Source organism: Lygodium microphyllum, chromosome 9 (genome assembly GCF_053477565.2).
Source record: "Lygodium microphyllum isolate KBCC chromosome 9, Lygodium_microphyllum_v1.1.10, whole genome shotgun sequence".
Lineage (NCBI taxonomy): Eukaryota > Viridiplantae > Streptophyta > Polypodiopsida > Schizaeales > Lygodiaceae > Lygodium > Lygodium microphyllum.
The window spans coordinates 11,746,525-11,761,994 of record NC_141143.1 but is presented as its reverse complement, the minus strand read 5'-3'; positions in this window follow the sequence as shown (position 1 = coordinate 11,761,994).

Below are 15,470 nucleotides of genomic sequence, written 5' to 3'. Positions count from 1 at the left end.
GGAGATGGTGAAGAGCTTCACCCTCTTGATCCCTCACTCCCACACACACTCACTCCCTCACACTCTCACACTCCCTCTCTCAAGAGCACACACAAGCAAGAATTAGAGAAGAAGAGAGGAAGAAGAATACTCTTTTTGCCACACACCAAAAGAATGCGCTTCTCATTCACTTTTCAACTTTATATACAAAATCCTAAATCCCTTTTGGGCGATCATCCCTTTTTTCCCCTTTTTACATGGCCGACCGTTGCCTAGGCCCTTTTTCCCATTTTCCATCACTCTAATTTCATCCTATTCCCAACTAATGCTTACAACTTGCGTAGGAGCGAGCTTGGTGCTCTTTTACAAGAATTCAGGAGCGCTTCCGTATTTAATGGTGCGCCTTTTACTCTTTTGTTGCCTCGGGGCGACACTGAGACTTTCTGAGGGTCGTGCCCAAACATTTAAATTTTTTAGGGTCTGGTTATTGGTCAAGGAGTCTTTTTCTGCTTTTATCTTGCGCCTTTTTTGCTATTTCCTTTTTTCCATTTTCCACTTCTCTGTGCTACGGGAAACACGGTAACACTATGCTGATTTGGAACACGTATGCTCAACATGTCAGTTTGGGAAACAAGCCAGGTTTCCATTTGCCAAGAACACACAAAATAGCAATAGGCCTTTACAGCTTGTGCACTCAGATGTCTGGATACCTGCACATAATGCATCACTTGGTGGGTCTTGATACTATGTGACCTTTGTGGATGGCTAAGGCAGGCACACATGGATATACATCTTAAAGAATAAAGATAAGGTGTTGGATACCTTTATGGATTTTAACGCTCATAATGAGAATGAGCTTTACTATTATGTCTCATGCTTATGCCCTGATGGTGGTGGAGAGTATGTATCAAAGGAGTTTGAAAAATACTTAGCAAAGCATGAGATCAAGAGGCATTTGACTTGCAGCTATACTTGATAGTAGAATGGAGTTGCTAAAAGAAAGAACAGAGTGATTATGGAGGTAGCCCGGGTCATGTTAAATGAGAAGGATATGCCGTGCCATTATTGGGATGAAGCAGTACTTATGGCTATCTATGTTATGAATAGAACACCTACATCAGGAATACATGAAATGAAACCTTATGAGTAGCTCTATGGCTATAAGCCTAATATCCAATATTTGAAAGTATTTGGTAGTATTGTCTATATCCATGTTCTAGATGACAAATAGAGGAAACTTGACCCTAAAGCAGTGAAGTGTGTTTTTATTGGATACTCCTAGGAAAGAAAGGCATACAAGTACATTGTTCCAACTACATGAGAGATATTGCTCAATCATGATGTTGCGTTTGATGGGTTAGCAACTTGGTATGGTGTTAAAGTAAGCTATAGTATATGATGATACTTCACAGGGCATGTATGCTGAAAATAGACAACAAGACACTATTTCTACTAGTGGACCTTCTCATGATGCCTTTGGCAATGTAAGTCCTTGGACATGAAGGCTCCATAGCCATGGGTCTCCATCCATTGACATGGATACATGAGTGAGGGGGAGAGATAAAGGAAAAGAGAAAGTTTCTAATTATATTACCCATTAACACAATATTAGTGAGTTTGGGAATCTCCCAATTCCTATTTTTTGAATACTAAAAAGGTGGCACCCGGATAACATGCCCATAAGTTTCTCAAAACCATATGATGTGACCTATCATTGGAAAGTGCTTGAAAAATGGAATCTATTGAGCTATAGAGCTCTCAATTTGGAGTTATAGTTTTCAAGTTATGACAAATCGAAAGATTTGACCACGTGTCCCAAACTTATGGGAAATTCCCATATTCCCCAATATGGTGTTCATTGACTTCAGGATATGACTCTTCTAAGAGTCTTGACAACAAATTTGGTATACTTGTAGTAGCTACACCTGAAGCTAAGCACATATATGTATTACCTCATGAGAGAGCAAAATCTAGTTCACCTCCATTGTGGAGATCACATAGAGAAAGCAAGCTTGTGGATGGGCTTACCTATAGTGGATACTCAATGAGACATTATGCATACATGACAAAATTGCTGAAATACAAAGAGCCTATATCTTTTGCAAAATTAGTTAAGGATGAGAATTGGTGCAAGGCTATGGATGATGAATATGAGGCCTTGTGTTGGGACCTAAAACAAGCCCAAAATTGGATCTAAGGCACTAGCCCAGCCTCTATCACTCACCTAAAAGCACCCCACACTGCCTCATGGCCAAGAGCATCTAAGAAATTTGCATTTGTAGAATTTTTCATAGTCCAATCAATAATTCTTCCCCTCACTCCTCAAAGTGACTCCCTAAACATGCTGATATTATACACCACATAGCACACACATAGTAAGCACCCCTCAGTTGATCATTGCGGCTCTACTACGGTTCTCATACACCTTGAGGATCAGCCCTGAGATGTGCCGTGAACATAAAGCACTTTCAAAACAAAGTCCACTCTTTTGATAAATTGATCCAGGAGATGATATATAAATCTCACCAAATAAACCCCAAGAAACCAAATATCTAGCCCTATGACTCGAGATAGCTCACACTCTCAGCATCAGGTCATCACTCATACAAATAGGTGTTATGCATCCGAGATACGATACCATGTGGTGCATCAATGAAAGTGTGTATGACCATTGTTCTCAACCAAATATTCATTGGAAATCAACAACGTGAAAGTGCAAATACAATTATTTTCATGATTTCCTTCTCTACGCGAGTACTTTGTTGTTTAGGACTAGCACGTAGTTTCCTCATTCTACTAGTCCCTTTAATTTCAAACAATGGAAAACTCTACATGATATGCAACATTAGACATCAATATTTATCATAATTCAATTGCTCACAAACCCCCTACTCCCTATCATTTGAGATTTTGCATGCATTGATAGGTGTAAGATATATTTTTCATGTGTTTTTCTTTATTAAAAGTGATAAAAACTCACTCTAACAAATAAATGGGACTGAATAGAGGCTAAACCTCATGCTCAAGCTCGATCATATATCCACACACATTAATTTTATTTTTTCTTATTTTTATGATGTGAAAAACCTAAATTTTTTATTTTTATTTTTTTTCTATTTATTGATAAAAAATTAAAAATAATTATGATTGATTTTCAGATGTAGAATTATTACTCTTATAGAAAATAATTTTTTTAGTATATTTCATTCCATAGGAACGAAAAATGCACACCAAAAACCCAAAAATCCGTATATTTTTCCTAAAATTGCTTAGTCTCGAGTTTTTAGTGCTTTGCATATAATTATTATATGATTGATTTTTTATTATTCTTTCAACATGACTAATCAAATAGAGGATTGACAATCAAATCCAAGCATTACTACCCATTTCCAATAAAAATCCATCATAAAACTGTAAAATCAACATTTTTCTCATTAAATCACTCATTATGATGCACACATTTCAACATTGCAGGCCTACTGATGCTCTTCCACGGTTGTTGACAAACCATCCAACTTTGATTCATGTGTCTTTCCACTATCACTTCATCATTTGACAAAATACGTCCATCTTAGCCTATCCCCCTCTCTTTTACATTGATCCATAAGAATAGTCCACAAGAGGAGAGAGGAGAGAGAAATACTAGAATGAGATAAAAAATTTGGTGGAGATCACAGTCAAGAGGGTTTCTTTGATGATTGCAGGCTCAAAAAATCATTTTTTAATGATAGAAGAGGGCATCGAAAAAAATGCCCAAAAAATTAAAACGTTTTTTTTTCATGCCCCTTCATTCCACAAGCTTAAAACCCAAAAAACTGGTTCACTTTTTTGGGGGTTTCACACTACACAGAAAGTAGTTTTTTCACTTTTGAGGGGGCAACTGTGCTCGGAATTAAGATATGTTTGGAGAACTAGCTTCCTGACGTCGAAATCTATAAAGTTGGTATCCACCATGCACTTTCTAGCTCTCGGATCATGTAGCTGCTTCATAATGCGAAACCTTGCACGAATTAAATGGGGGCACAAATGGACTCCGATCGACAAACCAAGACTTTTGTTGACTTCCTAGCATCAAAATCAATCCAAGGAAACTCCACTTCATCCATTTCCATACGTTTCATTTTGCATGAAAATTTGGTCTTTGACGGCCTCTCGAGCTCTTTTCCACTTCAAAAATTAACTTTAAACTCTGCTCTCATTGGAAACCACATGATAGGGCGACTCAGCTTGTCAAATCCCATGGATTGAGCTGCGCAAACAACAACCATAGAAAGCATCAAGCTACCACAAAAAATATATTGAACAAAGCACAAGAACAACTCTCACCCTACCCCTTGACAGAATCAAGGCATGAAACTCCATAAGGGATAGGCCTAGCATAATCTAATAGAAAGCCAGAGCGAGTAGCTAACCAACTGCTCCAATATGGAATGGCTAAAAGAGCCATCAAAGAGGTCATCCTAATGGTGGTTTGAACTACCTACTTGCAAGTGGACCAAGAACTCCTACTAGTAGGTGGTGAGGACTCCTATAGCCTGGTCATCATATATTTCCTTAAAACACATTTGTCTTTCAAAGTTTCCATACTTGGGTGTGTAAAAAGGAGGGAGCTAAGCATAGAGTGACCCAAGGAGAACAAGGCATTTGACTCGGCACCCAAGAACCTACCAAGCTCTTGCGAAGCGACACTTAATCCTTTTTTATTCTGCTCACTTTTTTTTTCGCTCCAACCTTCCTTATTTCTTGATTTTGACTAGCTACTACCCCTAGGAAGACAAGGCATCACCCTGGGTCCTGACTCGTCCCCCCAGGAACTTATTAGGCTCTCACAAGGAAATAATTAACTGCTCTTAAGATATTTCTTTCTTTTCATTTCTTTTTTAAGGGGTTAGAATCCCTTTTTACACACCTATGTATTACTTTATTTTTCAATTTCTTATCCCAATCACTCTTACTTTCTGATATGATCATGGATAAGATTCCCACAAATTGTTTATTTGTACTTTCATCTTGGCCATTGGCTTGAGGATTAGATGGGGCACTCTTGTTAATGTTTTTGTGTACTTAACCTTCAAGGCTTCTATCAAGGTTACGATAACTTTGTTCAAGAAGTGTGTCCCTTGATCAAACACAATCTCCTTCGATGGAAAAAAATGGCAAACAACTTTCTCCATTATGAAATTGACTGTCTCCTTAGCATTGTCGTTCATCATTGCTCGAGCTTCAGACCACTTTGTAAATTAGTCTATTGTCACTACAATAATATACCGCTTATGCTTAGTTGATGAAGGGTATATCGATTCCACAAAAACAATACCCCATTTTTCAAACTATAACATAACCAAAATGGGATTTAGAGGTTGCCTATGATTTTCCTTCGCATCGTGTCTTCGACAAACATCACATTGCTTAACATACTAGTAAAGGCAATCATATGATACCATTTCTCTTCTCAAATTTGAGCTAAATAGAGCTAATACTATGCATTGTGGCTGTCAAAAATATATAGAAAACTTCTCCTTGCAAATTCTTGCTTCACATCCTCAAAAGATACTTGACAAGCTTCATTGCACTCAAACAGATAGTTGAAAGATAGGAGGTTCATCAATGCAACACTCTTTCTGCCCAAATGCATTGATAAATCTTTGATAATATTGTCAAGAATCACGTGGTGGGGGGACTTGCTCAAGATGTTGCGCCGAACACACACAGAATGCACACGGAGAAGCTCACTCAAGAGACAAGAAGAGATATGGAGGCCAAAACGTTTTCTTACTGGTTTCTTCTTCTTCTTTCACACACTTTACAATGTATACAAAGTATAGATAAGATACAACATAAAGGAAAGTGGCCTACTAAGTCAAACAATGCATAACCAACTACACTAGTCGACTGACGCTATAACTATGCTAGCTATAAATAGGTATAACAACTGAATATAATAAGTAATGAGTCAGTGGCCATGTGAGAGTCATAATGACCACTGACGTGCTAAGTGTAAACATGTAGACCCATCTAACCAAGCTCAACTGCATCTCTGCAACTCCAAGTAAGCTTTGAAAATTTTGAAGCTTCTTTGTACCCAATTCCTTCGTGAAGATGTCAACTATCTGATCTTGGTATTGACATACACCAAGTCAATCTCACCTGCTAGTACACTCTCTCTCACAAAGTGGTAGTGTACCTCAACATGTTTTGTCCTAGCTTGGAACACAGGGTTCCTAACCAACAGGACCTTCCACCTGCACATCTAAATCAGCCAATAACTTTTGCAGCCATACTATCTCACATGCGGCAACAGCAGCACCTCTATACTCAGCCTTTGTACTGGACAAAGCAACTGTAGATTGCTTTTTGCTGCTCCAAGTAACTGCTGCACTACCAAGAGAGAACATGTACCCACTGGTAGATCTTTTATCAGACATACTACTAGCCCAATCTACATCTGTGTATCCAAACACCTGTACATCTATACCTGCCTCATAGAAAAGTCCATAATGTAATGTGGACTTCACATATCTCAATATGCATCTGACTGCATCCAAATGTGGCTTTCTAGGTACTTACATAAACTGACTCACAAGACCAACAATGTAGCTCAAGTCTCGCCTTGTAATGGTTGTGTAGATCAAACTCCCCACTATCATCCTGAACATAGTAGGGTCTTCTATCTCATCCCCAACATTAGCACTCAACTTTACATTCTACTCCAACGGGACTGAAAGTGGTTTGCATGCTGTCATACCATACTTGGACAACATATCCAAGCCATACTGTCTTTGGAACAACCATATACCATCATCACATCTGATCACCTCAATGCCAGGGAAGTACCTTATCTCACCTAAATCCTTCATCTCAAACTTCTTCTTCAAAAAATCCTTGACTTCAGCAATCCCACTATCACTATCACCTGTAATAATCAAGTCATCCACATAGATGACTATGATGACCAAACCTGCATCTCCCTTTCTCACATAAAGTGAGTGATCAACATCAGAAACGTAAAAGCCAATATTGACAAGATACTCTTTGATCTTGTTAGACCATGCTCTAGGTTCTTACTTGAGCCCATAGAGGGCCTTCTTCAACCTGCACACATATGTGGGATGCTCTAAATCTTCCTAACCTACTAGCTGATCCATATACACTTCTTCCTACAAATCACCATGCAAGAAGGCATTCTTCACACAAAGCAATCACACATCTGACAATTGCCATCCTAGCAAGTGGACTGAAGGTTTCTTCATAATCTATTCCATATGTCTGGGCATAGCCTTTTGCAACTAGCCTAGCTTTGTACCTACTAATAGAACCATCTGCATTGTGCTTAATCTTATAAACCCCCTTACATCCAATAGCTTTCATGCCCTTCAGCAATGATACTAGATCCCAAGTCTTATTGGCCTCTAATGCAGCCATCTCCTGAGAATGATCGACAGTATCCTCAAAACAAGTGGGCTCAACATCCTCAACTAATTTCACCATATAAGCATAATGGTCAGTTGCATAACCTTCAAAACCAAATCTTTTAACAAGGTATCTGACCCTGCTAGATCTGTGTACCACCGGATCACTCAATGGAGCCTTTACATTACTATGAGCTCTCTATGCACCTGGTGTCCTGAGAGAAGGAATAACAAGCTCAACATCTAAGCTCTCTAAGCCACTAGAGTCTCCATCATGAACTACATCAATGCCATCTAATACTTTATTCTTTCCTTTGTCTTTACCTGTAGTGCTACTAGATGCACCTAAAGATGTAGAGCTACTCCTTAGTCTCCCAAACGAAGGACTACCAAATGATGTCTTTGGTCCACTAAGAGTCCGTGATTCTTGCTTTTCAGCATGCATATGAGTGTCATGATCATCATAATCATCCAATGTATCACCACTAGATGCATACCAACTGCTCATTTCATCAAAGATGACATCCCTGCTCACTCTGAACTTACATGTGACAGGGTTATAACAACGATACCCTTTCTGCTCTAAAGAGTATCCAATAAAGACACATTTTTCTACCTTTGGATCAAGCTTCTTCTGTAGCTCATCTAGCACATGAACATATGCAACACAGTCAAATAGCTTCAAGTGCGATACATCAGGCTTCTTGCCAGTAAAGCATTCTTTAGGAGTCATCCCATAAACTGTAGCTATGGGAGTTCTATTCATAATGTAGACACCAGTATGGACAGCCTCAGACCAAAAATGTTTGGGCATATTCTTTTCAGCCATTAATGCCCGTGCAACTTCTGCAATATGCCTATTTTTTATTTTTGAAACACCATTTTGCTGTGGGGTATACCTGCATGTGAACTGCCTCTTTATCCCATGAGACCTCAGAAAATCACTAAACTCATTTGAGAGGTACTCTCCCCCTCCATCTGACCTCAAGCACTCTACTTTTAGGCATGTTTCTCTTTCAACTACAGCCTTGAAAGTTCTAAAGTGCTCAAACGCTTCACTCTTTTCCTTCATAAAATATACCCAGAGCTTTCTAGAACAATCATCAATGAATGTGACAAAGTATGACCTGCCTCTGAGAGATACATTTTGTGTAGGCCCCAAAATATCTATATGCACAACATCAAGGATATTTTTTCTTATATCCCTATCATGTGAAAAGGGTTGCCTTGCCTGCTTACAAAACTGACATGCTTCACATACCTTATGAAATTCTACAACTCTAAATGTAGGCAAACCTGTAACCAACCCTTTGGACTGTATTAATTTCAGCCTTTGTACATCTGCATGTCCAATGCGTTTGTGTCAAATTTCAATATCTACAACAACACCTTTTCCTTTAGCATACATAGTAACATTCATAGTAGGAATTCCAGCATCCAGAGTAAAAATACGTCCAACTCTACTTCCCTTTGCAACCAACGTGCACTTGTCATTGAAGTCTTCTACAAAGCAGCCCTTTGCATTAAATCTGACTTGCAGCTCTTGCTCTACCATCTGACCGACTGACACTAAGTTCTTTGTAATAGATGACACATGTAATACATCTGAAAGACTCTTTGTCTTACCATCATGCAAGGGCAAGGGAACCTTTTCAATGTGTGAAATTGGGTGACATGAATCATCACCCGTCTGCACATAATCTGCATTTTGCAAATCCTGCATCTCTCTAAACCATTCTGTATGGATGGTCATATGATTGGATGCACCTGAATCGACATACCAAACATCATCATGTGTTCCCTTTCCTGTAACAGCATTCAACATATGCTGCATAACAAACAGACATTCATTTTTGTCTTTATTCTTCGTGAAGACGATGCATAGTTTCCTTGCTGCAACTTACCACTACGAATATCATCTTTCTTAGCATAACATTGGGCTACAATATGACCTGTTTTTCCACACTAGTGACACACAATACCAGAGTTGTTAGAACCTCTGTTCGGCCATCCACCTCTTCCTCTAAAGCTCCCCATGCCTCTAAAGTTACCATGACCTCCTGAAACAACGTGCATATCGCCAAATTTTTTATTCAATATTTTTTGCTGGTTGTCACTACCACGTCCTGTACCATGGCCTCTTGAAGAGGACTTGCCACATCCCCTTCTTGAACTGGAGTAGAAAGCTTGAACCTGTTCACCACTTTTTTTAGATGTGTCACTCTGCATGTTGATCTCTTCAGTGATCATAAGGGAGACCAACTCATCGAAATCTAAAAATGGATTTCTGACATATACGGAAGTTACAAAAGACTTCCAAGCATTTTCATTGTTAAGTCCACCCAAGGTAGACGACACCAAATCATCATCATCGGGCATTGCATCAATCGCTCCCAAGGCATCTGCAATGCTCCTTACCTTCAATGCATACTCATTGATAGACATCTTCTCTTTCTTCAATGTATTTAACTCTTGCTTGAGTTGAATCTTTCGTGCCTTTGTATTTATGAAAAACATACTTTCAAGTATGGTCCAAGCTGCATATGAATTCTCTGCATTTCTAATATGTCCCAGCATATTATTGTCAATTATTGCAAAGAAACAATACATGAACTTTTTGTCTTTTTCATTCAATTCCTTCCGTGCTTTTGTCTCTTCTACAAAGTTGGAGAATCACTCACCTCTGGCTCCTTTTCTTCACCTGAAACAAACTCGTAGAGGCCTTTTCCAATAAGGAAGTTCGTGAAACGGAACTTCCATGAAGGGTAGTTGTTCTTGTTGAGCTTCTCAATGATGGGGTTTCCACTGTTCTCTGCCATTATCACAAAACTAATACCAACCATCAAACAAATCTTCTGCAACCCTTGACCTGTAGTGCACAGTAATACACCAGACAACCTTTTTCACTGTCTGCTCAACAATATATGCAATCTGCAACTAGTTTGCAGATAAAACTTGTGTTTATTTACTGGTAAACACCTTTGAGCTTACAGATCTAAAATCTGTAACCTGTGTACCTGTATACAGCAGACACAGCTAAAATTGTAGGATACCTTGAATTGCTGTTTGCAACCTTGCGAGTCTAAAACGGGGCCTGAAATGACCTCCGATGGCCAAAATAGGAGCGGAAAGCCCAAAATGGCCTATTTGCAAAATACACATCGCTCTTCGCGCACACCAAATCTTATTGCAATCTGAGATTTTTGCTCGGCCTTGCTTTCGGTGCCTCCACTGGCACTGTCTAAGAGAAGAAGTAGAGAATAGAAGAGCTTCTTACCCGTTGCTTGCTTGCTCAAATCCTTGGCTCCTCTCCTTCACTTAAGCCTTCAAAACTAGTCTCATTTAGTAGTGCAGCTTTGATACCATGTCAAGAATCACGTGGTGGGGGGACTTGCTCAAGATGCTGTGCTGAACACACATAGAATGCACACAGAGAAGCTCACTCAAGAGACAAAAAGAGAGATGGAGGCCAAAACGTTTTCTTGCTGGTTTTTTCTTCTTCTTCCATACAATTTACAATGTACACAAAGTATAGATAAGATACAACATAAAGAAAAGTGGCCTACTAAGTTAAATAATGCATAACCAACTACACTAGTCAACTGGTGCTATAACTATGCCAGCTGTAAATAGGTGTAACAAACTGAAAATAATAAGTAATGAGTCAGTGGCCATGTGAGAGTCATAATGATCACCGACGTGCTAAGTGTAGACGGGTGGACCCATCTAACTAGGTGGTCCATCATTAATGTCTGCATGTGTTAAGCTTGTCATCTCAACAAATATCCCACTGATGATAGAAATTTGTGTACCTCTTTTGGAGTACGTGGCAGGCTCATGGAGACTACAACCTTTATCTTCTCCAGTTCAATTACAATACTAGCCAAACTAACCATATAAGAACCCATATGGCATCCCAAAGATGCACTTTCATATTGGAAGAGAGGGAGAGAGAGAGAGTGGAGCATAACCCATGAGCATCAACTCATCATCTTCTTCTTCGTTATTCCATTCACTTAGTCTTCAAACTCAAAGAGAGAGTATTACACTAGGTTTCACTAACCATCATCTAACTATTAGGTCCCGACTTATTAATGTCACACACGTGTGCAGCTCTCTCTAGCTAATGTCAGTCAGATACACACACAGATAAAGAAGGGTGGAGCTAGATATTCTAACACTCCCCCTCAAGCTCAAACCATCTGCAACACTCCAAGTAGTTGCCTAAAATAGATGAACTTTTCTTTACCAAGTGATTTGGAAAAGATATGTGCTACCTGGTCTTCAGTCTTCATATGCATCAAGTCAATCTGCTCTGCTAGTGTCGTTTCTCTGATGAAATGGTAATATAATTCAATATGTTTAGATCTTGCATGGTAGACTAGATTGCTTACAAGCATCACACTGATAAGATTATCACAATGTAGCTTCACTTTGTTGTCCAAGTGTATCCCCAAGTCATTTAGTAACTTTAGTAACCAAACAACTTCACAGGCCTATGGCCGCACCCCTGTACTCAACTTTTGTACTAGACAATGCAAATGTAGGTTGTTTTTTACTTTTCCAACTGATCATGCTGTTGCCCAATCCAAATGCATATCCACAGGTTGACCTCGTGTCATATGCACAACCAGCCCAGTTAGTGTGAGTGTACCTTGTCAAGTCAAGGGGTTTTTTATATGCATAAAACAACCCATAATCTCTCATACCCTTTACATATCTCATGATTCTCCTGACTGCATTTAAATGCGGTTTGCGAGGCTTCTGCATGAATTGACTGATCAGCCTCACAACATAGCTCAAGTCAGGTCAGGTAGATCAAGCTGCCCACCATCTATCTTTACATGGTGACATTCTCTGTCGCAATCCTAACATCAATCTGTAGCTTGACATTTTGGTCTAGGGGTGTATCCATAGCCTTAATTTAGCCATACCATACTTCTGTAACATGTCATAAGCATATTGGTTCTGGAATAACCATATGCCTTGAGGCATAGACACTACCTCAATTCCCTAAAAATATTTTAGCTCACCAAGATCTTTGACTTTGAATTCAACCTGCAACTATGACTTTATTTCAGCAACCCCGCTCTCATCATCTCCAGTAATGATTAAATCATAGACATAGAAAACCAGAAACACATAGCCATGATATGTCTTCTTCACAAATAAATTTTGATTTGCATCACCCAATCTAAATCCATGCTACTGTAAATAACTACTAATTCAAGGATTCGAAGCTTTGGGTGCTTGTTTTAGTCCATATGATGCATTTTTCAGCTTGCATACATGTGTCAAAAAATTTTGATGCACATAGCCTTCAAGTTTGTCCATATAAACTTCTTCCTGTAAGTCACATTCAGAAAGGAAATTTTTACATCCATTTGCAATAACTTCTAGCCTTTAGCTGATGCCAATGCAATGACTATTCTGAATGTTGCCATTTTAGCTACAGGTCTAAAAGTCTCCTCATAGTCAAGGTCATATTGCTGTGCATACCCTTTTGCAACCAGCCTAGTCTTATAGCATTCCAGCAACCCATCTGACTTGCATTTAACCTTGTATACCCATTTGCAACCAATGAGAACTTTGCGTTCAGGCAACTAAACCAAATCCCATGTTCCATTTTCAACCAAAGCTTAATACTCTTTGTCCATGGCAGCACACCAATTCTCATATATAATTGCCTCATCAAACTTAGTGGGTTCTTTGAAACCTATCACCTTAGTCATATAGGCATAATGACGGGCTAAATATCTAGTGTATGTGTACCTATCAACCGGTCTTCTAACCCTTTCTGACCTCCTCAATTGTGGCTCACTTTGAGTTCACCTCTCATGAGGCGTTACATACCAATTCTGCCTTGCACCAAGTGTCATAATAGAGGTAATCCCCACTCACTGTCCAAGCTACCACTGTTGGACGACTCATAACCTATAGTAAGTGGACGTGTTACATCCTCAAACTATTTTCTTTTCCCTTATCCAATCTCCCCCTCACTAACATGTTTGTGTCAATGGATGTAGGAGTGTGATTCCACAATCATCCTAACCAAGGACTCACTATAGATGACACATCACCTGTCAAACCACTCATAAATGTACTAACTGCAAGGGTATTTTTAGCATTACTTATTTTGGCTAATCCAACATAGCCACTACTACTAGATTCCAATACCAAGAAGCTAGCTCGTCAAAGACAACATCTTTGCTTATCAATGTCTCATGAGTAGACAACACATAGCATTTATAGGCCTTCCTATCCTGTCATTCGGGCTGACAAATGCTCCTGCTACCTTCAACAGGCTAATGCAAGATATCTTCAGGCCCTATCTTGATGACATTGTACTCGTCTTCTTTGACAATACCCTAGTCTACCCCAAGCAGGAAGAATATCATGAACCCCAGCTTTGCATTGTTCTTGAAATAATGAGAGTGCATAAGCTTTATGCCAAGAAGAAGAAGTGTGCATTTTTCAAGCGACAGATTGAATACTTGGGATTCATTGTATCAGCGAAAGGAATTTCAATAGATCCGGCCAAGGTTGGAGTGGCCAACACCAACTTCTCTCAAAGAAATACGTATTTTTCTTGGATTGACAGGATAGTACAAGGTCTTTATCAAAAACTATGCTTTGATTGCAGCACCTCTGACTGATCTACTAAAGAAGCAAGTATCAATTGTATGGTCACCTGCTGAACAGTCCAGCTTTGACAAACTAAATCAAAGCTTGGTATCAGCACCCATCGTGAAAATTCCTAATCTTAGTAAGAAGTTAGAAGTGATAACTGATGCTAGCTGTAATGTGTCCACTAGAATCATCAAGGACATGTCTTAGCAGTCCATCGGAAAGGATGTCTAGAAAGCTCCGCTCGGCACTCCCATGGAATGTTACGGGATTTGCGATCTAGGTCTTTTCGTGTCTGCCACGTAGCGGAAGTATCCTGGCCGTTCCCACTTAGGATCTATCAGAATTAGGGTTATTATGATTGGTCATTATCTAACAGCAACTAGCGTCGGACCCAAGCGTACTACTTTACGCAGAAACGCTAGATCCGAAGCAGATTTACACTGCACTTGGTTCAAGGAGAATGGGAAACGAGAGGGATGCAAAGCTCAACCTCTCTGCAATAAGGCATAGTCCCATTCCGTTCCCCTAAAACAGCGTAAATTGGTTAAGACATAACTCTAGGTCATTGCTTTCGTTATTCATTTTCTTTGACGATCATTCCGTTGTCCTTCGAGATTTTGAGAAAAGTTCCCGGCTAACCAGGACCACTCAACCGTAGGACGGACCCATGGCCCATCCTCCGCACTTTCCTCGATTTGTTTTAGTTATGTAATTATCTAACACATTAATTTGACATATAACAATCAGCTTCTTTAATTAATCCGTTAAGCACTGGATCCTTCACGTAATCTTATCACGTGACATGGAAAATCAATATCAAACAAGTTCTTTATTAACATTTCATCATTTTATCTTGAAATACAAGGAGTTCCACCCATAGGCTTGTCCATAATCTTCCCGAAGGCTATCCAGTAATCCACAGGGATCACTATTCCAAGCTTCCGCCTGTAGACTAGTATGCGGGCTTCGAGATCCAATCCCGAGTCATGTTAGCCTCTTGTGCAGGACCCGAAAGGCGAGGGATTTACTGCGAGATCCCCCTGGCACCCAAGCATCCTCCTGCTTGAAGTAGAGCTCAACGGAGAGACCTCTTGTAGTGGGTTCGGTCCACGTTCTCGGCGCGGTCAACAACCCCCTTGGTTAGGGTCAGGCAGGCAGTCGGGGGTAACTGAAACTGCCTCTCCCTTCAGGCCTTCATCCTGAAGTATAGGTATTCATTTAATTTGTAATTCATAAAACAAACAGTGCTCTAAAATCTCTAGCAAGCACAAACATTTCCATTAATCGACCTTGTTGTTTGGCAAACTGCTAAGGAGTTATTCTTTCCTTTCGAATGTATCAACACTCGTTCCAAGGTGTCTTGCAACTTGGCAAGATTCTTTATATTCCGGGTTACAGTGTACCTTATTAGCCCAACTTGGTCAACCCTAAAGTTCATTGGATACTTTAGTT